The sequence below is a fragment of the Phascolarctos cinereus genome, unplaced genomic scaffold (assembly GCF_003287225.1).
Source record: "Phascolarctos cinereus isolate Bilbo 61053 unplaced genomic scaffold, phaCin_HiC Scaffold_4;HRSCAF=312, whole genome shotgun sequence".
Taxonomy (NCBI): domain Eukaryota; kingdom Metazoa; phylum Chordata; class Mammalia; order Diprotodontia; family Phascolarctidae; genus Phascolarctos; species Phascolarctos cinereus.
The window spans coordinates 112515925-112541812 of NW_027555847.1; the positions used below are offsets into that span (position 1 = coordinate 112515925).

At 34.8% G+C, this 25888-nt stretch overlaps 1 pseudogene; it reads left to right on the forward strand.

Moving 5' to 3' along the window:
- Window positions 1–743: 743 nt before the first annotated feature.
- LOC110196494 (large ribosomal subunit protein eL22 pseudogene) lies at window positions 744–1136 on the forward strand (annotated as a pseudogene).
- Window positions 1137–25888: the final 24752 nt, after the last annotated feature.

Sequence of the window (25888 nt, forward strand, 5' to 3'; positions counted from 1 at the left end):
GTGTTTTGATCTTCCTTATCGCCTAGTAGCTTTCTATGGTCAAGGCTCTTTTCTGGTTTCTGCTCATTTTTAAGCCTATGTGACTTTTAAAGTTATGTTCTGCTCTTGAGACACATGGGGCACTGTCCCAAGCTTCTTGCACTGGGGACCAGGGGTTAGGTCACTGACTTTTTGCACTGGGGTGGCTTAGACTATTTGTACCTGTTGTGCTGGGGTTCTGGGGCTGGCAGTTTGCCTTCTGCACTATGACTAGAGGCCTCACAGCTGGCTTGCTGTCCCACTGACCTGTTGAACCAGGATCAAGGGGCCTCAGTTGCTGATCTGTGCTGTGGCTAAGAGCCTCCTGCTGACTTGCTTGGAAACTAGGCTGTGCTCTCCTTTTACCCAAATGAAACAGACTTTTCCTGAAGTCCTTCTAAACTATCTTATGCTGAAAAAATGTTTCATTTCATCTTTTTATGGGTTCTATCACTCCAGAATCTGTTTAGAGGCTTGAGTTCACGCTTCCCAAGCCAAACTAATAAGAGCTCAGGCAACTACCTGTCTTCTCTTCACCATCTTGGCTCTACCAATCTGGCCTATATCTTACAATAATGATATCCCACATATTCTATCCATTAGGGAGACAAGGTTTTGATGGAGGAAACAGAGAAGTGACTGGTATGAATCACGTAAACGTTCTGGATATCACTTTAATAAAAAAGGATGCTTTTAAAAGTTTTGTGAGCCTTTCTGGCTCTGCGATGGCCATGGCACCAGTGAAGAAATCTGTGATGAAGGGTGGCAAAAAGAAGAAGCAAGTCCTTCAGTTTACGGTGGATTGTACCCATCCTGTGGAAGATGGGATTATGGATGCAGCTAATTTTGAGCAGTTTTTACAAGAATGAATCAAAGTGAACAGAAAGGCTGGCAACCTTGGTGGCGGAGTCATAACCATTGAGAGAAGCAAGAGTAAGATAACCATGACGTCAGAGGTGCCATTTTCTAAAAGGTATTTGAAGTACCTGACAAAGAAATACTTAAATAAGAACAATCTTCAGGGTTGGCTGTGGGTGCTGGCCAACAGCAAGGAAAGTTATGAATTACGGTATTTCAAGATCAACCAGAACAAAGAGGAGGAAGAGGAGGAGAATTAAACCCTCTTGCATGTGGAAACATTTTGTATATGATCTTGAATAAAACTTGAGCCAAAAAACAAAAAATAAAAAATTTTGTGAACAGTTATGAAAACCATCACCATTTGCCATGATATCATGACTACATCACATATTTTCTGTACTTCTCTGACAGGAAGAAATACTTGCCTTTCTGAACAATGAGGATAATTTACTAATGACGTGCTCCATTTACTACTTCTACCAAATTAGAAATATTTCTCTTCCATATTTACATTTCATTTTTCAGCAGAGATGGGCGGGATAGACTGTGTTGTTGGTTAAAATTTTATGTGCAATACATTCTTAATAGCCAAGGATTATACTAGGTGATCTCTAAAGTTTGTCCCCATCTCTAGAATAACAAAAGCAGCAATACAACATCCCTTGTTTCTAAGGACCTTATATTTGACTAAGACTGTGCCACATATACACATATAAGTAAATATGTTATTTTGATAATAGCAATAACTACCAGGCTAGAGAATGGTGTGATAGGATATCTGTGATCAGTGGTGAAGGAAGTGTGGGTTCTAAAAAAAAAAAGTGAAGAAGTAAGGTGTTTCAAATTTTTTTAACCTCTAAAAACAATATTCAAATTCAATGAACATTTTGGAGGTGCCTATCATATTTCGAGCACTGTCTTAGGCACTGGAAGGAAACATCAAACTTTAGTAAGATGTTGTATCTGTCCTCAGGAGACTTACAGATGAATGGGCATTGGGAGCAAAATAAACACAGTTAAACTATTATACATACTTTTAGCTAGACAAACAACTAGAATCTATTAATTACCTGTTTTTTGCTACACATTGTGCTGAGTGGTATGGATATAAAGCAAGGCAAAAAAAAAGTCCCCACTCTCAAGGAGCTCACAGCTTAATGGGGGAATCAACATAAAAAAATGTATTTAAACAAGATGTGGAAAGGATAAATTAGAGGTAATCTCAGAGATTAAGCTAAAACTTGAAGGAAGCCAAAGATAATGTTAGGATACAGAGATGAAGAGAGAGCATTCTAGACATGGTGGATAGCCAACAAAATCACTTACAGTTGGGAGATAAGTTTATGGTGTGTTATATTTAAGGATCCTCTGCAATAGATCAAAGCGTATCTAATTTTAAGTTGAAAATGCATCACAAAGGTGAAAAACAAAGCACTATGGGAGGTCTGAAAAGGAATAATGTTACTGACCTGTAAGAGTGATGAAGTCTTCCTGGAGACAATGGTGTTTGAGCCAGGTTCTGTATTATAGGTAGTTATTCAACATTCCAAGAGAAGAGGGAAGTGGGATAGAGAATAATACAAAGAAGGCACAGAGATGTCAAAGGGCAAGATTCATTTTATCAGGGATTAAAGAATAGACAGGAGATATGTTTGACAATTTTTCAAAATAATTATATTTGATATTTATATAGTGTTTTAAGGTCTACAACAGGCTTTATATGCATTATCTCATTTGATTTGCACAACAATCACATAGGTATAGTGGATGGCATTATCACTGGTTTGTAAAGGAAGAAACTTAGTCTGAAAAAGATCAAATGACTTTCCCAGAGTGACATAGTATCAGAGGATTTAAACCTAGATATGCTGTACATAGCTATGCACTATATCATACTAACATATTCATTATATCATATGCATACAGAGTATTATTTTTGAATATAATGAAAAGTCTATATTCTAGTATTAAGTCATATAGGAATTCATTGCTTAGAAAAATTACATAAGTATTTTGTTTTTAATTGATATTATAGCATCAAGCTGTTTCATATATTTCTGAGTAGATGTAAGAATCAGGGTGATGCTATATTCTGCTTTAAAAAAAATAGAACACATACAGCAAACAGGGAAACTCATGAATCTTAAATTGCATTCTGTATATATTTTTCCTTTTTTCTTCTCTCTTTCAAAGAATACTAAACCTCATTTGTTAAGAACATACATCTTTTAATGAAACATTTACACCATGTGATAGGATGTTCCATTGAGTGCATAAAATATACACTCAGAAACTCTGTCAATTAGAACATTTGGAAATGATGTTCCCATGAGGCTACCAATAGCTTAACTTTAAATGGAGTGTGACAAACAGCTCTAATATGCACCACAGAAGGCTTTCAACAATAATACATCATTGAGAGAGTAATACTTAGATAGAGAAGCAATGCAATTTAAAAGAAGACCATTTAGTTGGAAGGCATTAGTTTAGCCTCTATGCAAAAGGATTAAGTGACACGTTTGGTGCTGTGCTCTCCTATTAGTTCTATTATCTGTCACAAGTAGTGTAGTTTGCTCTGAGTGAATTTAACTGGCTGGTATTTTATTTCCAAAGGAAATTTCTTCTAGGTAATTAATATATAATATGATACTGGACCTTTAAGCAGACTTTTCTCTGCAGGTGACCTGGAAATGTAAAAATTAGTGTTTCCAAATTCCTAACAAATATTAATCTTAGGGATTTGGGAATGAGAATTCAGAATTCCTGGGAATTTTGAGTAATTCTTTCAATTATATGTTATTTTGTATGTTTTATAATATTTTACTTGTGTATGTTTAAATAATAATGACCAAGATAATAAAAAGTGACATTTTTTTCTTTGAAAGGGTTATACTATTCTTCAGAGATTTTCTGTAACAAAAAATAATAATAAATGCACCATCTATTATTATTATAAACCAACATATTATGATAATGATTTAAAATATTTGCAAATGATTGACTGATTAACTTTATTAAAATTCTTCCAACATTCGTAATAGTCTTTACCTATTATTATGGATAGGTACAAATTTTAATAAATAATAAATATTAAGTTCAGTAGTATTTAAAAAGAATTGTAGCCTTTGGAGAATATTCACATATTGTAAAATGCCAGAGGACACATTGGGCAATAGTATTAGAATGATGTCACATTCAGAGTCCCTAGCAAGATTAACAGCATGAAGCAGAATCACATGTCTAAATCATCAATATAAAAACTTGTTTTGCTTCTGAAACTTGTTATTACCTGTAGGATTTGTATGTATATTTATTAAGATTTGTTTTATTTCTAACAGTGGCACATCTTTAATTGTAGAGAGGGCCACACATACACTTAAATCATGACAACTATTAAAAGCAAGAATGACTTATCAGATCATGACCATTTTTCTTCTTTGTATTCCTATCCCACTTCTTGGAAAAGTTGGCCTTAACTTTCAACTTCACATGTCATCATTTCGTGCTATTATTTTTGCCTTGTACTCTGTGGATTTTGTTGAACCAATAATATTTCTATGCTGATTGTTTACATTTCATTCTCACAGGAAAATTAGAATGTTTTTCTCCTGATTTTATTTAATTTATTACTTATTGAAAATTCAACTGATTTTTCTTGAGATTTGGGATTCAGAAAAAAAAACATACAAATGTCCTGAGAAATGATGGGAAGGAATTCCCACATGGAAGCACTAGTAAAAATGCCTTTACTTCTATCTATCTACATATCTATCTGAATTTCTATCTCTGGGCTTCAATCAATATCTCAATTTCTCCAATTGCTCTACCAATGAGATTGCTCAATCCTGCTGAAACTTTCAAAATGAAATTGATTAGTTACTTTGTCTAAAGAACTTTTGACAGAGAAAAATATTTATATTATCTCATAACTATTAAACCATTATATAATTAAAAGCAAATTACCTATTAATATATGTTCAGCTAAAATACTTTTTGCTAATATGCTATTTGCTTCTCCTTACTACATATTGACAGTTTACCTATTTTTTAATTGTTTGGATTCACTTCTTACATATGCACACAAGCACATACACATATACCACCTCCTCCTAAATTCACTAGTCCTTCATCAAAGTGACCTGTGTTCCCAAAAACATTATCAATAGGGCATAAGATCTGGTAGTTTCAACCAAATATAAACAAATGTACATACAAACAAACACATTCATATACTATATATGAATGTACATATGTATAAATATAGATAAATCCATGTTATATACATATGCATATAAGTAGATATGTACACGTGTCTATATTTATATCTAGTTTTACTGTTAACAATAATCTTTCTTCAGAAAAATCCTGTCAGCTACTTACTGAAAACTTTATAAGTTCTATTCTATCTTTGATAAAATTTAAATTCATAGAGATTAAATGATGTAATTAATTTCCTGAAGCAACTATATGTGCAAAGACTCAATTGCCTATATCATGGTTAAACCTTGCGTTTCATGGTGTACTTGGAGACATTCCTTTGTCTTTCTTTTTATTTCCTTTTTGTGTCTCTATTTCTCAAAGTCTTTTCACAAAGGCTTCCAAACATCTAATTTTTTAATTTATGTTCCCCTGTTCCACAAGTACTTCTCTTCACCTGCCAGCAAGGCCCTCAAGAAAGTGATAAAAATAAGTCAATATGTGAACTTCCCTCCTCTAACTAGCTTATTTGGGATACCCAAACTTGCTGTTACAAGAACACAAAGGTATTTTCAAACAAAAGCAAAATAAGAGGGTGAAGCTTTTTTTTTTGCATTTTTAAGATTGATACATATAGCCTCTTCTACCATGTGATAGCCTGCTGAAACTTTTTTTTTACATCTTATAGTTCTTCTGCTCTCTTTGTCAGTCCTATTTTCTTAAAAAAAATTTTTATTATCAAAACTTCTCTGTTTCCATTTCTTTCACTATTGTGGTACTAGAAGAGATAAAGAAGACAAACTTTCAGGGTCAAGACAAGCTCCTCAAGATCAGGAATATAGACCTTATCCTAAGAAGGTTTACTTTCATATAGGTATGAGGCCCTATCTCCTTTATCCTACCTTGTCCCTTGGCCTAAAGAGACACAGTAATTATATACCTCCTCCTTCTATTTTTTTCTTTGGCTGAAAGTCACCATACTGAGTTGAAATTGAGTTATAATTTTATGCTGATTTTTCTCATCCTGTATACCAGAATCATTTAATTACCTATAATATACATCATTTACTGATATATTCCTTCTCTTTAGGTATTTCAAAGATTGCCAATTATCTCAAATGCAAAGACATTAAAACTTATTAATTTAGTTCTGTTAACATAAGTCATTGTTGCATTGGCAAATATATTTAGGAGCTGTATAAAGAAATAAATAAAAGGCCATTCAAAAATTGAAGAAGAGATAACACGGTGCCTATACAAGACAGCTTGTTGTTGTGATGTCATATTTGACTTTTTGTAACCCAGGATGGGGTTTTCTTGGCAAAGATATTAGAATGGCTTGCCATTTTGTTCTCCAGTGGATTATGACAAATAGAGGTTAAGTGACCTGCCCAGGGTCACACAGCTAGTGAGTATCTAAGGCCATATTTTAACTCAGGTCTTTCAGAGCTCTATCCACTGAGCCACCTAGCTACTTCTGACAGTCTAGTGAACCATTTCTTGTTAACATATTTCCAACCTAGTTAAGACCTATAACTTTGTCTAGATAAAATCAATATTATATGCGGTAAGGGGCAGCCAAGAGTTGTGGTGGGTAAAGCACCCTGGAGTCAGGAGGAACTGAGTTCAAATCTGACCTCAGGTCCTAGTTATGTGACCATGAGCAAGTCACTTAACTCTGTTTGCCTCAGTTCCTCATTTATAAAATGAGTTGGAGAAGGAAATGGCAAACCACTCCAGTATCTTGGTCAAGAAAACCCCAGATGAAATCTCAGAGAGTTGGATACAAGTGAAATGACTCAACAGCAATATTGGATGGCATTTTCTTTGATCTTTCTTTGAGCTTATCTTTTGGCTCTATGGAGCAAAAATGTGTATATATTTCAATGACATAGACTTGTTAGGCAATATGTATCAGTATAAATCCATTAATAGGAATAAATCTGAAAAGAAGTTATAGATAAGCAGCTTTAGTCTCAACATACATAAAGATGTTGTTAGATTCTCATTCCCCCAAAGTCTTTATTTTTGTTGAATCTGAAGCTATTTGCTGAACCAGACCATGAAAAATGAGGTTCTTCTCTCTACTACTTGCCTAATACGTCTGATCTTTTCCCCTTATCTTACTTTTTACAATCTTTCAATGCTCAGCTTGTGTTGAATTCCCTTTTCTTCTTTTTTCCCCTTTTCTCTATTATCAAATAGATATAGTTAGAACTCATATTTTCAATAGCCAGGACAGGTTTTGATGATAAGAATCTTAAGAAAATGCCACAATTAAGACTGGACCTAAATAGGACCAGATTGAATCTTACATTTTAGAGGAAATTAGATGGTGGGTGCTAATCAAAACAGGAGCTAATAACTGGAGTAACTCATGCAAAAATTCTCTTATCCTTTCACTTGATGATTTCAGTATCTCCAATGGCTTCACTGATCATGTCTGTGTAGATGTTTTTCATATATGTATGTTCAGCCTTTGTCTCTCACCTGAACTCCAGTTTCATATCTGCATCTGCCTGCTATGCAGCTAGACCTGGATGTCAAGGCAATCTTAAACTTAATATGTCCAATATAAAACTCATTCTTTAAACTTTCACTCCCCTAAACTTTCCTAATTCTAGACACAACATTACCCAGGATTACAACCAGAGTCTCATTTCTCGATCTTCATGTTGCTCACCCCCAATCTATATGCAATTAAATACTGTCTCATTGATGATATTCCTAAAACAAGTCTGAGGATATCATTCTTTTACTCAAGAATCTTCAGAACTCTTTATTTCCTCTAAGAGAAGATATAAATGATATTGTCATTTAAAAGTCCTCACAATCTAGTTCCAGACTATCTTTCCATATTTATTTTACATTGTGAATCAATAAACATTTGTTTATTGTATCTTCTGCACTGGTTTTGCTTCATGTCTGTACTTTTCTTTTCCTCACCTCCACCCCCTAGAATCTTTAATTTTCTTCAAAAGTCATCTCAAACACTACCTGATAATCCTGGCACATAGTAGTGATTTATAAGTATTTGTTGGATGGTATTAGAATAGTAAATTAATCATTCCACAAGCATTTATTAAGCCCTTACTGATTGCTAGGCATTGTGCCAAGATTGGGAATAAAAAGAAAAAAAATAGATCTGGTCCTGAATAATCTTGCATCAGAATATGGGAGAAGTCAGATATATTCACAGATACATACAGAGTAGATGGATGATAGCCCTAGAGGGAAAACACCAGCAGCTTGAGGATTCTGTTGTGTTGAACTGAGAAAGAAAGAAAAGAAGGAAGGAAGGAAGGAAGGAAGGAAGGAAGGAAGGAAGGAAGGAAGGAAGGAAGGAAGGAAGGAAGGAAGAAATAAAGAAAGGAAAAGAAAGAAAAAAAGAAGGAAGGAAAGAAGGAAGGAAGGAAGGAAGACAGGCTTGCCTTGGGCAATGGAGTACAGATGTGGAATGTTGCTTGTACTTTCAATTGAGGTCAGTAGATTGTTAATGTTACTTAAAAATTTTATTTTATTACTACATACCTCTCATCAAGTCGGTGGGTGGGGGGCAGTTGATCATTTATAGCTTGTAATATAAAAATTAATAATAATAATAATAATAAAAAAGGAAAAGCAGGTAGAGTGGTATGACTTGTCTGTAGAATTTGTGGAAGGTAGTCATATGCAAGAAGACTGGAATATCAGGATTAAGCCAAGTTATATTGGAAAAAGAGACTAGGAGTAAGTTACAAAGGTCATTATATATCAAGAACTGGTGTTTCTTTTTTATTTGAGATATATAGGAAGCCACTGGAAATTAACTGGGAAAGGGTTGATATGGTCAGATCTGTTCTTTGGGAAACTACCTTGACAACTTTATGGAGGAAAGATTAAAATGGAGAAAGAGCTGAGGCAGGAAAACTAATTAGGTTATTTTAGTAGTCCAGAGGAGGGAAGTGGAGCCAAGATGGCTCAGTAAAGACAGGGACTAACATGAACTCTTCCTCAAATTCCTCCAAATACTTTTAAATAATGACTCTAAACAAATTGTAAAGCTGCAGAACCTACAAAAAGATGTAGTGAAAGAATTTACCAGCCAAAGACAACTTAGAAGGTTGGCAGGAAAGTCTGTTTCAACAAGATGAGAGAGGAACTCAGTCAAGTGCAGGACACATGAGTGCAGGCATGGGACTCAGCAAACCAGGAGCAGGCCTCAGAGTGACTGCATCAGTGGGAGCAGTGGCAGTTTCACAACCTATCAGCCCATATATGCCAAAGACAACTTGGAAATTCAGCAAGAAAGGTCCCATGCACCTAGGTGAGAGTGGAGCACAATCCAGTGCAGGCCCTGCTGGCACAGGCCTGGCGCCAGTAAAGCAGGAGCAGGTCTTGGGCCTGACTGAATCAGCAGCCCAGCAGCTGCTTTCAGAGCTCTCAGCCTGCAAATGGTAAGGGGGTCAAACAATTGGTCAAAAAAAACCAGAGTCACTTTGCTAGCACTGAAGCAGGACTCTGTTGCTTTGCCTCTACTCGGATCCAGTTTGCAGTCCTGGGTGGAAGTCCCAGGGCAAGAAGGAGCACTAGCATAACAGAACTTGAAGCCACAGTGGAGGAGAGACCTTTCTCACAGTTCCAGGGCAGAAGAGAGTGTTTGTGGTCATTCACAGTCCTGAGCACAGGCCAAAAGAGGAGTAAACATCTCTCCTTAGATCACACCAACTTGGATAAACTGAAAATTTACAGGTCCCTAGAATTATGTTTCAAAACAGCTACATTAAACCCTTAAAGCTTGATACAGCGCACCTTCCTCTCTGGAAGCAGAGCCCTACTTTAACACAGTTAAAAGTCAAGTAATAGGTGGGGAAAATTAGCAAACAATGGAACCATAGAAACTTATTATGGTAAGAATGAAGAAGAAAAAACACACTCAGGAGAAGATAACAAAATCAAACCTCCTACACCCAAAGCCTCCAAGAAAAATAGGAATTGGTGTCAGGCCATGGAAGGGCTCAAAAGGATTTTGAAAATTAAGTAAGAGAGGTAGAGGAAAAACTGAGAAGAGAAATGAGGGTAATGCAAGAAAATCATGAAAAAAACAAGTCAACAGCTTGGTAAAGGAGACACAAAAAATACTGAAGAAAATAACAAATTGAAAAACATACTAGAACAAATTATAAAAGTGGTACAGAATGCCAATGAGTAGAAGAATGCGTTGAAAAGCAGCATTGGCCAAATAAAAAAGAAAAAGCACAAAAATTCACTGAAAAACTCCTTTAAAAAAAACTCCTTAAAAAGTAGACCTGGCCAAATGGAAAAGGAGGTCAAAGAGCTCACTGCAGAAAATAATTCCTTAAACATTAGAACTGAGCAAATGGAAGCTAATGACTTTATGAAAAAATCAAGGGGCAGCTAAGTGGCACAGTGGATAGAGCACCAGCCTTGGATTCAGGAGGACCTGAGTTCAAATCTGGCCTCAGACACATAATACTTACTAGCTGTGTGACCCTGGGCAAGTTACTTAACCCCATTGCCTAGCCAAAAAAAAAAATGAAGGAATAAAACAAAACTAAAAGAATGAAAAAAATTGAAGACAACATGACATACCTCACTAGAAAAACTACTGACCTGGAAAATAGACCCAGGAGGGATAATTTTCAAAGTATTGTACTACCTGAAAGCCATGATCAAAAAGCATGCCTAGACACCATTTTTCAAGAAATTATCAAGGAAAACTGCCCTGATATTCTAGAACCAGATGGTAAAATAGAAATTGAAAGAATCCACCAATCCTCTCCTGAAAGAGATGAAACCTCCCAAGAATGTCATACCCAAATTCCAGAGCTTCCAGGTCAAGGAAAGAATATTGCAAAATGCCAGAAAGAAACAATTCAAGTATTGTGCAGTCATAACACAAAATTTAGCAGCTTCTACATTAAATCATCAGAGGGCTTGGAATATAATATCCCAGACAGCAAAGAAGCTAGGATTACAACCAAGAATTATCTACCCAGCAAAAACGAGTATAATCCTTCAGAGGAAAAATAGATATTCAATGAAATAGAAGACTTTCAAGCATTCTTGATGAAAGGACCAGAGCTAAATAGAAAATTTGCCTTTCAAATACAAGACTCAAGAGAAGCATAAAAGATAAACAGGAAAGAGAAATCATGAGGGACTTAATAAGGTTAAACTGTTTGTATTCTTACACAGGAAGACGATACTTGTAACTCAAAAGAACTTTCTCATTATTAGGGCAGTTAGAAGGAGAGCACAGGTATGAATTGAATATGAAGGGATATTATCTAAAAAAATTTTAAAAAAGGAGTGAAAGCATAACATACTGGGAGAAAGGGAAAGGTACAGATAGAATGGGGGAAGTTATTTCATATAATAGAGGCAAGAAAAGGCTTTTGCAGTATAGGGGAAGTTGGAGGACATGAGGGGGAGTAAGTGAATCTTACTGTTATTAGAATTGGCTCAAATAGGAAATAATATACATTCTCAGTTGGGTATAGAAATTTATCTTACCCTAAAGTAATGTAGGAGTGGGAGGGGATAAGAGAAGGAGGGGGTAATAGAAGGGAGGGCAGATCAGGGCAGCCAGAAGCAAAACACTTTTGAGAATGGACAGGGTGAAAGGAGAGAGCAAATAGAATAAAGAGGGAATATAGGGGGAAATAAATAAATGAGGGGGGGAAATGGGATGGAGGGAAATACAGTAAGCAATAGTAACTGTGAAAATAATTGAAGCAAGTTTCTCTGATAAAGGCTTCATTTCTCAAACATGTAGAAAACAATCAAATTTATAAAAATTAAGAGTCATTCCCTAATCGACAAATGAGGAAAAGATATTAACAATTTTCAGATTAAGCAATCAAAGCTATTTATACCTATGTGAAAAATAATTATCTAACTCACATTTGCTTGGAGAAATGAAAACAAAAACAATTCTGAGATACTGCCTCATACCTGTTACACTGGGGAATAGGACAGAAAAGGAAAATGAGAAACGAAGGAGAGCGTGTGGGGAAAAATGAGACATTTATGCATTGTTGGTGCAGTTGTGAACTGATCCAATTATTCTGTAGAGAATTTAAAACTATGCCCAAAAGGCTATAAAACAACAAATGTCCTTTGACCTAGCAATACTGCTACTATCCTAAAAGAGATCCTATCTCTAACCTAAAAGAGATAGAAAAAAAAAGCAAAAAAAAAGGACCTATATATTTAAAATATTTATAGCAGCTCTTTTCTGGGGGCAAAGAATTAGAAACTGAAGGGGTGCCCATCAATTGGGGAATGGCTGAACAAGTTGTGGTATGCTATTATGATGGAATACTATTGTGCTGTAAGAAATGATGAGTAGGATGCTCTCCGAAAAACATGAAAAGATTTACATGAGTTGATGAAAGTGGAACATACTGTGTACAAAGTAACAACAATATTTTAAGATGATCATCTCTGAATGATTTAGCTCTTCTCAACAATACAATGATCCAAAACAAATCTGAAGGACTTATAGTGAAAAATGCTCTGCATCCACAGAAAAAGAAGTGATGGTATCTAAATACAAATTGAAGTATCCTCTTTTTTAAACTCCCTTTATTTTTCTTGAAGTGTTGGGTTTTGTGTTTTGGTTCTTTTTGTTTCTTTTGGGTTTTTTTTTGTCCATGTTTTCTTTCACAACATGAATGTTATGGAATTGTTTTGCATGACTACACATGTATAACCTATACCAAACATGTATATTCCCAGCACCTAATAGGCTACCTGGCGCATTAAAGATACTTACTAAGTACATGTTGTTATTGAATAAAAGTGAAGTTTGGAAAGAGTTTTGGAGGACAGAATGTGAAAGGGGAAATGGAGAACCCTAGAGGCAAGAAGACCAGTGAGGAGACAATTATAATTATTCATCAAGAGATAATGATGGGTGTCTGCATTAAAGTAGAATTATATTAAATAGAAGAGAGGATATGAATTTAAGATGTGTTGTAGAGGGAAAAAATTGACAGGACTTCAGAACTGGAGGAATTAATAAAGTCTGGCAAACAAGTCTGGAAATTCTCTAACATTTAGCAAAGGTGCAACTAAAAAATTGTGGTATATTCAACATTCAAAAAGTATAGTGTATGTGAATGACCTATGTTAACAATATTCCAGATCCATTTTCATATGCTTTCTCTTGTTTTATTGCTAGGATCAATGTGTAAATATATTTCTTCCCCTGGTCTCAATGCCTTGGTCCATGAAGGAACTATTCTAAGCTTCACTGATTTCTTAGTTTAGCTCCATTCATGAGACTTGGGCATTAGATAGTTAGCCTATAAGGAGGCAAAAAGCAAAAACAAAAACAAAAACAAAAAAGAAACTTTAGTATCAGTCTCTCTGGTCTTATTCCTGGATGTTTGACTTTATTTGGATTCTTAAATTTCATTCTATGGTTTGGTCATGAGGACCTCTGTAGATTTCTGGTACTGACCTTGGTCTGCACCAATTGAATCGCTCTACTAAACCCTTTATTACCATAGTAGAATGTAAGCTTGCTCATTCTTCTAAGGAAACATAGTTAACACTGGATTTGAAGTACAAATAGCTGGGTGTGAGTCTCAGCACTGTCACATTAGCTGTCTGACCTTGAGCAAGTCCCTGCTTCTTTTAGCCTGAGTTTCTTTTTTGGTAAAATAGTTGGGAAAGATGACACCCACCAGCTTTAGGCTTCATTTTGTCCATCTACAGAATAAGAAATTTTACTTTAAACTTTATGCTTCTAAAGGACCTTCTAGTTTTGACTCCATAATGTGCCCAGTGATGGCTTCATGGAGAAGTTAAAACTTGAGGGCTAATGTGGAAAGAATTGTGATTTTAAAGGCATATTTAGGTTTGATTCCTGGATTCCACATTTAGTAGCTGTGTGACCCAGAGAAATTTAAGTAGCACAGTGGTTGGAGCATAGCATCTGGAATCTTACATACTTCCTAGCTGTGTGGCCCTCAGCAAATCAGGCAAGCATTATCTTGTTCAACTGTAAAATGGGGATGATGATAAGATCACTTTCATCTCTGGGTTATTGTGAGATAAAATGAGGTGATATTTCTAAACTACAAACCTTAATAGACATAGCAGCAGCAGCAGTAGTAGTAGTATCTCTAAATCTAATGATTCTCGAACTTGCAAGCTTCTTGAGCATCAATTTTCTCATTTGTAAAGTAGCAATAATATTTGAACTCCTGAGATTTTTCTTCTTCTTTTTCCTCCTTCTTTTCCCTCTCTTTTTTTAAATTATCCTGATTGAAAGAGAATACGCAACAAAGAAAGGCAGTCATTAAGGGTGTTTAGGGAAAAGCATAAATGTGGAGGTAATGGACTATCCAGAAAACCTTTCTTTTTTGGTCTAAGCCCTTACTTTGGTCAAATCCCTAAGTCACCCTGCCCTAGTTTTTGCTCCATTAGTAAAAGATGACTTGGATCACCAGGTTAATATCATCTGTCATACAACAGCATCAATAGATCTTATCATTGCCATTTAACTGAATAACATCTCCTACATTCTAATATTTAGTCTGCCTTCTTGGCTTGACATTTCCTACTGAATCATTTATTTCAATATTATGCCTCTATATAAAACATTCTATTAACTTATTAGAGCACTTCAGTTTTTGCAAATAAGGTAACACAGAAATATATATACATTTTAATAAAAAATGGAGTAGGTAGATTGGAAGAACATTGAAAAGGAAAAGATATGAAACAATTGAGAATGTTCATCTTTTATATGTACTTCCCGAAAATTTAGGTGGAGATTTTAAAATATTTAATCCAATGAACTTCTTGATTTTTTTCCAAAGCATTTTTTCATCTGTCAAGGTAGAAGATGCAAATTGGAAATCATCAACATTCTAATAGTTAAGCACAATCAACTTATGCTAATTATGCCCATGCTTTCTCTGACAGGTTAGAACTTTTCAGTTAATCAGCAATAGTGGGGGGGATAAAATGAATAAGCACTTAAATCAGTAATGATATTGTAATTTATTCAATAGCATGTGTTGTTTGTCAAAGTGAAGTTATTAAAATCAAAACTTAAACTTCATTCCAGTGAAATGTTGGGGGTTGCGTTCCATATTTAGATCCACATTTATTCTCCTGACACCAACCTAGTACTAGTAGAAGCATATATCCCCACACAAACACACACACACACACACACACACACACGCACACACACACACACATACACACAAATTCAATGTGGTAACATGATCAATTCAACTGAGGGGTTTTTTTAGACAACATTTATTTTTTCCCATAAAATAATTAAAACAGAGTATACACTTTATAAGCCCTAATATTAAACAACACTTCCAGGGACAGTGAGTAATATCTTGTGTTATTTGTTTTGTGTTCCTTGTTTTTTTTTTAATTTTTATCTTACTTGTAAAGCAATTCCATAATTCACTATTGTCAAATTTGTTCCTCCATATGAATTATGTAGATTTTTACATCTATTTTCATCAAAAATCTATATTTGTAGTTTAGCTAATGCCCTTTGTAAGCAGCATATAATTACAAACATCTTCTAAACAAGTATGAAGAGCATAGTCAAGCAAATCACTTGAATTCCATTGCTGAAGATACTTCAGCTTCACAGAGCTTAGGGAAGCAATTTTACTAATGTTAATGATTTTCAACAATGTCTCTTTAAATATCATTCTTCTATATAGTTACCTGTCTATTCAGGAACTTAAAGAAAACAAATATGCAAATAGCCTCATTACATTACAACGTATTTTACTCTGAAATAATGTTCAAGCCATCTCCCATACCCCCTATTAAGTTATTCTTTTCTTTTCTCTAGAGCATCAAAAATAACAATAGTTCAGAGTAAATAGTTCAGAGACTCATTAATTACAACTTTATCTAAAGATAAGCATTTCCATAAGTCGCATTGGCTCTTCTACCTTGAATTCTCATTTTCTTTTGAATTGCTGCTGATGGATGTTTGGTCAAAAGATGTGGATTATACATGCTGCCATTACCTATTCCTCTCCATCTGTCATCAGAAAGGTACAATAGGCATTTTATTCGATGAGTCATAACAATACAATACAATGAGGGATACTTGTTAAAGGCAGTAGTCTTTCCACATTTTTCTTTATAGCTCTGCAGCAGACATTGTATTCCATATAGAGTTTTAAAATAAGTTGATGTGGGATTTTTTTCATAAATGTTTTCATTTTTCTGTCAAGAGATTTGGGGAATATAGTTTGCTATTATTGATCTATGCTTGCTCTTTGGTATTAATATAATTTTGGAGTCATACAAATCCACAACAGAAGCATTTTCTTCTCTTCACTCCCCATTCTTATGACTATGTATAGTAGCCCAGGTAAAATAAAAATAAAAAGATTGTTGCTGCCAAATTATTAATTATGGGGAGGGGTATAGAATTGTTTCCAGCAATATTTTGTTATGAATCATTTTCTCAACTGAGAATTTGAATAAGCAAAAATCCTACAGGCATGTTGAAGAAGGAAAACACAAAATGCTGGAAGTAGCATGATAAGAAAGTAGCCTTGGAGTCAAAAGACCTAAGCTCTGGATACAACTGCACTTACTACTTGTGTAGTAGGGAGGCATTAGATTAGATGTTATGGAAGATCCTTCCAGCTCGGAAACCTATGATCCTATGAATGTATGGCTCAGACTCAAATATCAGCTGCAATGGTGTTAAATGATTTAGCCTCTTCAAACTTTATTGCCTGAATCTGTAAAATAGGAATGAAAATATTTACTCCCTATCTCACAAGGTTAATCTCTAGAAAGTGCCTTCGAAGCTTTGAAAAGCTATTTTACTCTGAACTATTGTTATTTTTGATGGGCTAGAGAAAAGAAAAGAATAACTTAATAGTGGGGTATGGGAGACAGCTTAAACACTATTTCAGAATAAAATATGTTGTAAAAGTCAAATGATTACTTATGTAATGTAGATTCATTCAATGTACAGCATTGGGAAAGGAATCTAAGGTACTATCTACTTCCTGATTGTATTCTTCAGTATGGACTGAGGTGTTAACTGTCAATAAACATTTATAGCACCCAGAACCAGAGGATGTTCTCAATTATCAGCTAATATATTTGTATTTCTCAAAGACTCACCAAAATGTAGTTGTGATTTATTCAGAGCAAAAGGGAGTGGCAACTGTTTGGGAGCTCCATTGCTGATACTCAGTTCTGGGTCATAGTTCAAGGGCAGAGAGGAATAATTTCAGTCAAGAGGGAGTGGAAACCCTGATAGGAAGTAACAGCTTTGGCCCTAAGAGATCAGGGACCATAAGGCAAAATATAATTTCTGTAAACAAGAAAAAATGGGCCCTGAGGATAAGTATTGATTGCAATCCCAAGGAATGAGAGACACTTTCTGGGTAAGAGCCAGAGTGCAGACCAAGAGAGTAGTGACCATACCCCTCACAGGACAACACCATCTAAGAAGCATGGAAAACTTTTAAAATCCCAGAACTAGGTCTGAAAACAGCAGTATAAAAAAGTCTGAAGTGGAGCCAGAGCCTTTCTTTTCCCACACAAGGAACAGAGCCCAACATTAACATAAAGTTCCAAATCAAGAAATAGGGTGGAAAAATGAGCAAACCACAAAAAAAAAGAATCTGATTATAAAAATTTTTTTAAAAACCTACTATGCTAACTAGGAGGACACAAACTCAGAAGAAGACAATGAACACAAACACAAACTCAAAACACAAACTTAGAAGAAGACAATGAAGTCAAAACAGCTACAAGAAAAGCATCAAAGGGAGGAAATGTAAATTGGACAGAAGTCAGACAAGAGTTCCTGAAAGGCTAAAAAAAAATTTCAAAATCAAATAAGAGTGATAGAGAAAAAAACAGGTAAATAAATGAGAGCAAAGAAAGAAAACAATGAAAAAAAAACAATTAAAATCTTGCTGAAATAATACTGAAAAAGGTGAAATACTGCACAAACAATACTGAAGAAAACACCTTAAAAAAAAAAAGAATTGCCCTAATGCAAATAGTGAAGAAGACTTCAGACTCCTATTGAAGCAGATCAGTGAATCCAGGGTAAAATGGTCTATTGTTAACCAGGATTTGATTGAATTTGGGAAAATATTATTAAGCAACTACCACAGTATAGCTACTTTGTGTCTCTCGTGGAGATAAAATGATAAAAATGGAATAGCCCCTATCTATAAAGAGCTTGCATTCTGTTGAATGGTGTTTTCTTCTGTCCTTCCAGAGGTTTAAAAAAGTTATACCTAACAGCCCAAAGGGATAGATGGTTCTCATGCTTTCCAGGTAATCTGTAACAATTGGTAATATTTTCCTTTAAACACACTGAGTACAAATCTCCCATTTTATGAATACATTCCCTGCCATCTTGGAGCAGTAGAATGCATTCAGTGCTATTTCCAAAACAACAAATATATGCTCTATTTTCCTTAGAATCTGCTTTTGGAGAACTATGGGAGAGATTATGGACAGGTGCCTTCCAGGATGAAGCCCTGAAAGAAGCTGGTGTAAAGTTTCAAGTATCCAATAACCTTGTAATCTGTCCTGGGTCACCTGGCTCTAATATATGAACTTTTACTTTTACTTTTTCCTTCACAGAACCAGGTCTGTATGCCACTTCTTGGAAATCTCCACACTATGCTACTGCCTTATTTTCTATGTTGTATTATCACATTAGAATGTGAACTTATATGTGTATGTTTGGGAGCTAGGTGGCCTAGAGGGCAGAGAAAACAGTTATTATGTGTCTACTATATGATAGACACTGTACCAAGCACTTTAAAAATATTATTTAATTTGATCCTTGTAACATCTTTGTGAAGTAGGTGTTATTTAAATCCCCATTTTATGAATATTCTATTATTTGCTTTCTCAATGGATTTGGAAGAGGCAGAAGGGAGGGTGAGAATATGGAACTGAAAATTGAAAACAAATCAATATTAAAAATTTTTAAATGGCATATGATAAAAAAGATTCCCATTTTACAGTTGAGGAAATTGAGGCAGACAATGGTTAAAAGATTCTTCTTAGGCCATGCCACCAGTAAGTGTTTGAGGCACAATTTGAACTCAGGTTTTCCTATCACTCTCTACATTGTGCCATCTAGCAGCTTAAAGAACGGAATGTGAGATGTGAAGTCATGAAGAGCTTATTTAAATCCAGCCTTAGATTTAGTAATTGTGTGGCCCTGAGCAAGTCACTTGATTATCATCTGCCCCAGTTTCTTCATCTGTAAAATGTCAATAATAATATCTATTCCTTAGGTTTGTTGTGAAGATAAAATGGGATAATATATGTAAGGTACTTTGAAAAATTTAAAACACTATGCAAATATTTATAATAATTATTATTAACATAATCCCAGCAATTAGTACATTGCATCACACATATTAAGCATTTAATAAATGCTTATCTATCCATCTCAGAAGACTTCACCTATCAGAGTCCTCACCTGGTGATATTACTACTCTGTTTCCAGAGTTGATTTTTTCCCTCGAGCTAGATTTAGGATTAATATTTGAACTTAAATTGTTGACAATATCATTTGTTATTTAGCTTTACAAGTTCTAGAACAAAGCATATCCAGAGAACACTGGATAAAATAATAAAGGGATGAGAGATATTGTTTCACAATTGATTGAATAGTAAAGATTTTAGTCTGAAGAAAACACTCGGAAGGGGGAGCTGGAGAGGAGATATGCTCATTCTTTTAAACTATTTGAGGGGGTATCATTAGAGAATTTAAATTATTCTACTGAATTCTAAAAAGCAGATCAATGTACAGAAGATGCAAAGCATCAGACTATTGATTTGATGTAAGAAAAAAATTAATAATTAATTAGTATCTTGTTTTTCTATTACCTTCATTTTCACATATATCTTTCCCCTCACCCCTATCCAAGGAGCTATCCTATAAAACAAAGAATAGCAGAAAGAAAAAGAAATCAATACAGGAAAACTAATTCATCAACTGTTTCTGACAATGTATGCAATGTTGCACATTCATAGTCTCCCAACTAAAAAACAAAACAAAACACTTTCTGATTAGAGTTGTTCAAAAGTGGGAGAGGTTGACTTAGCATTTGGATGGTTTCTCATTGCTCAATATTGACAAGAGGAATTTGACTAGGGTGACTATTTGTCAAGATTAGAGATTATAGAAGGTATTTCTGTTTAGATGTAGGTTGGCCTAGATGATCTCTGTAGTTTTTTGCAAATCAGATTCTACGATCTGTCTTTAAGGCCTTAGGCAAGAGACTTTCTCTGTTTTGGGACTCAGTTGTTGTTGTTTTTAATTCTGTAAAATGAGAGACTTGGAAAAGAATGATCTCTCGGGATCCTTCCAGGCATAAAGTCTTTGATATATGCTTTATTGTTTCATGGAATGGACATATAGGAAAGAATCAGAATGCCATCTATATCCTTCCCCTGCTTTTAGACAGATTGGTCGGTGTTTAAGCTATGGAGGTAAATTATTTTTCCAACACAGTATGTGAGTTGATTTAATGCTATTATTTGAACTTAATGATAGCTAAATAGGTTAGGTTTCAACTGGTCCTAAATCTGGCAAAATTACTGGAGGGGAAAGAAGCGATTGTTTCTGCTTAGGACTAAATGGAGTTCTCTGATATCATGTTAGTGCTATGATAATTGGTAATTTTTCCTCTTCCTTGTTCCCATGTATACCCTTTGTGAAGAACTCCTTTTGGAGTTGATGAAGTTCCATATGTGGGAAAGATCCTTAGTGGCTAAAAAAAAAGAAATTAAGGAAAAAGGAAAAAATGTACTATTTTAATTGTTTAAGGTTTCCAAGTTGAAATGGAATTATTGGTTAAGCTTCCTTGAAAATATCCTAGGTGTAAGAATTCTTTGATTTTGTAACACAACCAAGGTGGGGGGGAGGGGTTGTTCAGGCATTCTTTTTTTTTTTACCTGAAATGTATATCTTTGATAAGAAAAAGTTAGGAAAAATAAATTAATGCTAGAAACTACTTCTAAAGGATTATGGAATCTAAGGGCTAAAAGATAGTCATTTTGGACACTGAATGTATGTATAACCATATATATATATTTATATATATATGTGTGTGTGTATATACACACACACACACACACACACACACACACATATATAGGTGATGGTCAAAATTAATTTGTCCTTAGAAAACCACGTGATGAAAACACTAAAGTGTAGAGAAGTTTGTCTTTATGAAGGGTAGAAAGCAGACTAAACATCTCTAGTCTTTTTCCTCCCCCCACCCCTCCCCAAAGGATACTTTAATTCCTGACAGATGTGCAAGCATGAGGTCAGGTCCAGAGGTTACTCTGTTCTCCTCAGAGAAAAAAGGTACCAAGCTAGAAGTATATTTATCTGCTCCCTTAATTATAATTAATCTAGAAGATAGAATTGTGTTCCACCTAACTTCTAATCATTTTTCTTATTATAATTGAAGGCAAGATGAAAGCTCAAACTGTGTATCCCAGGCTTGACACATTCCCCAACTAATACTAGTTCTACAATGAACATACATAATGAATAGTAAAGAAACTCATTTACCAAAATTGTAACAAAACAGAAATCAGAGAAGTTACACATGGGAAAATAAATAAAAGATGATACAAAGTTAATGAGCTCTCCAACTGGGAGTAAGATAAGCAAGAAAGAGTATTCTAAATACCTAAATAAAAACCAAAAGGGGATTTCCTGGTAGTCTCTAGTGTAGCAGCTGTGAATAGGGACATGATGAGCTTCTCTGGTTTTCCAGAGAATTCCTTCAGCAACCTGAAGTGAATTGGACCTCTTCCATCTTCTCTCTCAAAACAGAAGCACTCAAAGCAACTTGACACTTCAAAAGTCCCAAAGAAGACTTGAAGCTTTATGAGTCCCATAGAAGAACTTTAAGTGACTGGTGAAGTTTGGAACTCTATAGTACAGGGCATTCATCTCCACCAATAAGGAGAGAATTCCATACAAATGGGCCATGGGAAAAGGGTTATATGTGGTTGCACACTGAACAGATTTATTATTTGTTAGTATTGAAATACAACTCCCACTACTCACAAACCCAATAGTAATAAATACGCTTCTATTACCTGTGCCACATTTATCATATTTGGCTATATCCAGACATTTAGGTTCTAAAGGACAAATACATTTTAAGTAAATATATACATACATATGTATATATTTCTTCACTCTCATCTCTGTTCTTCAAATTTTGAAAATATTTGGTGAAAAAACTGAAAATTTAAATTTCAAGGGTTTATCATACCATTGGATGTGATTTGGGAGTATTGTATATGGACATGAAGGAAATGAGGTATCAGATTCTCAGTCTTAAACTAGTCCCTATGCCCTTATAAAGAGATTAATCAACCATTTGTTAAGTGACTGCTATAAGCCTAGCACCATTCTGGGGATAGAAAGACTAAAGCAAATGAGCTTCTGCCCTCAAGGAGGCAGATATTAACTTAAGAAATTTTAAGTTATGTCAGGAGGTTAGAAGATAGGAAAATGGTACAAAAAGGAGGGAGGAAAGAAATACTGCACCACTGATTACCTGGATCTAAGACAAAGACATCAGGCTTTTCCAGGAGAGTAGAGAGCATGCCAGGAAGCAGTTATTTGTCCTCCAAGTAATGGCAATATGGTTTCACAGGTGAGAGATTATTCAGTAAGACTCAGAGCAAGAGGTGACAAATAGTGGTGGTTGGTGAATCCCTGCTAAGGTGTATTGAAGTAGTTATTATCAACCTGACATGAATAATAGAACAATCAGCTGTCTTCCACCACTATACATACAGGACATTAAAAAGAACCTTCTAGGAATTGTATAACATAATGGCTACAACTCGCATCTGAGCTTTGTTAAAAATATATCAAAAGTTTTTCTGTATCTTTTGCCTGATTGAAATTATTCTGGAATGGTGCCATAAATAACATCTTAGTCAATTTAGACTCCTTTATTCCACTGTATTCTTGACCAAAGACCCTGAGTGAAGGAAACACACTGACTTGTTATTCTAGGGGAACATCTAGCCAAAGTGAGTCTCAAGGACAGCTGATATTCATCTTCTTCTCATTTTAGTCTCCTGTTTTGTCTCTCTCTAAAATTTAGTTTCAGGTGAAGAGTCATCTGATTTTATTCTAGTTTCACCCTAAACAGGCAAGAGTAGTTTCAAGACACTCCCTGCAATAGTATACTTCCCCCAGCCAGAAAAAAAAAATCAAATAAACATCAATAAAGCTAAACTGTCTTCCAGGGATTGAGACCAAAATTTGAAGTGGGTGGGGAAGGACAAATTAAAAATATTTTGAAATCTTATTTTCCAACAATTTCTAAATTTTTCCAAAATTTATTTTCTTATATTGTTTTTTTCATTTCTCCCTCCAAAAGTCCCCTTAAATGTCCATGTTGAGTTACAGATGATGAAAAAAAATATCAGCAGTCCTATCAAAATGCTATCAGATGGAATGCCTGTACCAAGAGTCCCACAGCAATAGGCTATTGACTGAACACATCTGAAATCTACTTAACATTCATAATTAATTGTCCCAAATGTATGATCAGACAATACATGATTAGCATCTCTTGGATATGGCCTTATTCTAGATGTTAGTAACTACTGTTACTTATAGTACAGATGGCTAAACTGTTAAAATGAAAAATGGAGAAGATGAACTAGTTTTAACATATTCAAGCACGGAGGAATATTTACCTGTGTTCTGGAAAGACAGAAGCAGCTACCAAAGTACCTAGTGGGTCACCAGACTCTTTTACTCTGAAATACTTTATACACAATAAGTTCAAAATAAGAAGGACTAAAACTTTGTAGTTTGTATTTAGTCAACATTGTATTATGTGGGTTTATTGGTGTGTTTTAGAAAGTGGGGGAGGGAGGAAGAGGAAGAAAGAGATCAGAGATCAGATCTGAATTAGATCTCTGTGAGAGAGCAATGAAGTTCTGGAAGGTCGATTTTTCTTTCAAAATGTATCTAGGATTGTGTCTGCCTACGTTCTGTCTGCCTCTGGGGAAAAGCATTTTCTTCATTTCACTTTGCATCAGTTCATGTGAGTCTTTCCAGGGTTTTCTGGAGACATACTGCTTCTATAGCACAATAGTATGTTGTATCAAAGTTATATGGCACAACTTGTTTAGCCATTCCCCAGTTGATGAGTATCTCAACTTCCAATTCTTTGCACTACAAAAAGAGCTACTGGAAATATTTTTGTACATATAAGTCCTTTCATATTTTTTATCTACACTGGTGTGTAGACCTAGCAGTGGTATCACTGGGTCAAAAGATATGCAGAGTTTTATAGATTTTGGGGTGTAGTTCAAAATTACTTTCCAGAATGTTTAGAATACTTCACAACTCTACCAAAAAGTCATTAGTGTCCTAATACGTCCACTCCCCTCGAGCATTTGTCATTTTCCTTTTTTGTCATATCAGCCAATATGAAAAGTAAGAAGTGGTACCTCAACGTTGTTTTAATTTGCAACTGTCTAATCATTATTGAAGAGTACCTGGGTGGCACAGAGCATAGAGTTTCAAGCCTGGAGTTAAGGAGTCATTTTCATGAGTTCAAATTCAGCCTCGGATACTTAATGTGTGACCCTGGACAAGTCACTTAATCTGGTTTGCCTAAGTCTCTTCATTTGTAAAATGAGCTGGAAAAGGAAATAGTAAACCAGTCCAGTGATCTTTGCCAAGAAAATCCAAAATAGAGGCATGAAAAATCAGACATGAATGAAAAATGACCAATTAGTGGTGATTAAGAGTATTTTTTCATAAGAGTATAGGCTTTGATTTCTTCTGAAAATTGTTTGTTCACATTATTTGACCATTAATCAACTGTGGAATGACTTGTATTCTTATAAATTTAACTCAGTGCTTCTCTATATGTTTTACAAATTGGCTTCTTATCAGAGAAACTTGCCATGAATTTTCACTAGTTACCTAATTTCCTTCTAATACAGTTTGCATTGGTTTTGTTTGTTCAAAACCTTTTTAATTTAATGCAATCAAAATTATCCATTTTACATTTCATAATGCCCTTTATCTTTTATTTGGTCATAAATTCGTCCCTTAGCCATACATCTGACAGGTAAACTATTCCATGTTACCCTAATTTGATGATGATATCACCCTTTATGTCTAAATCATGTACCCATTTTAACCTTATCTTGCTATAGTGTGAGACATTTGTCTGTGCCTAGTTCATCCCAAACTGCTTTCCAGTTTTCCCATCAGTTTCTGTAAATTGGGAAGTTCCTGACCCAAAAGCTTGGATCTTTGGGTTTATCAAACCCTAGGTTGTAATAGTCATTTACTACTGTATATTCTGTACCTAATCTATTCCACTGATCCATCACTCTGTTTCTTAGTACCAGAATTATTTTATGATTTTCACTTTGTAATACAGTTTAGGAACTGGTACTGTTAGACTGCTTTCCTTAACATTTTAAAAATTGATTCCCAATATATTCTTGACCTTTTGTTCTTTCAGAACTGTGTTATGATTTTTTCTAACTATAAAATATTTTCTTGAAAGTTTGATTGGTATGGCAGTGAGTATGTAAATTAATTTAGGTAAAATTCTCATTTTTATTCTATTGGCTTGGTCTACTCATGAAAAATTAATATTTCTCCAGTTGTTCAGATCTGATTTTATTTGTGTGAAAAGTATTTTGTAATCATATTCATATAGTCCCTGGGTTTTTCTTGGCAGATAGATTCCCAAGTTTTGTTTTGTTTTTTCTTGTAGTCATTTAA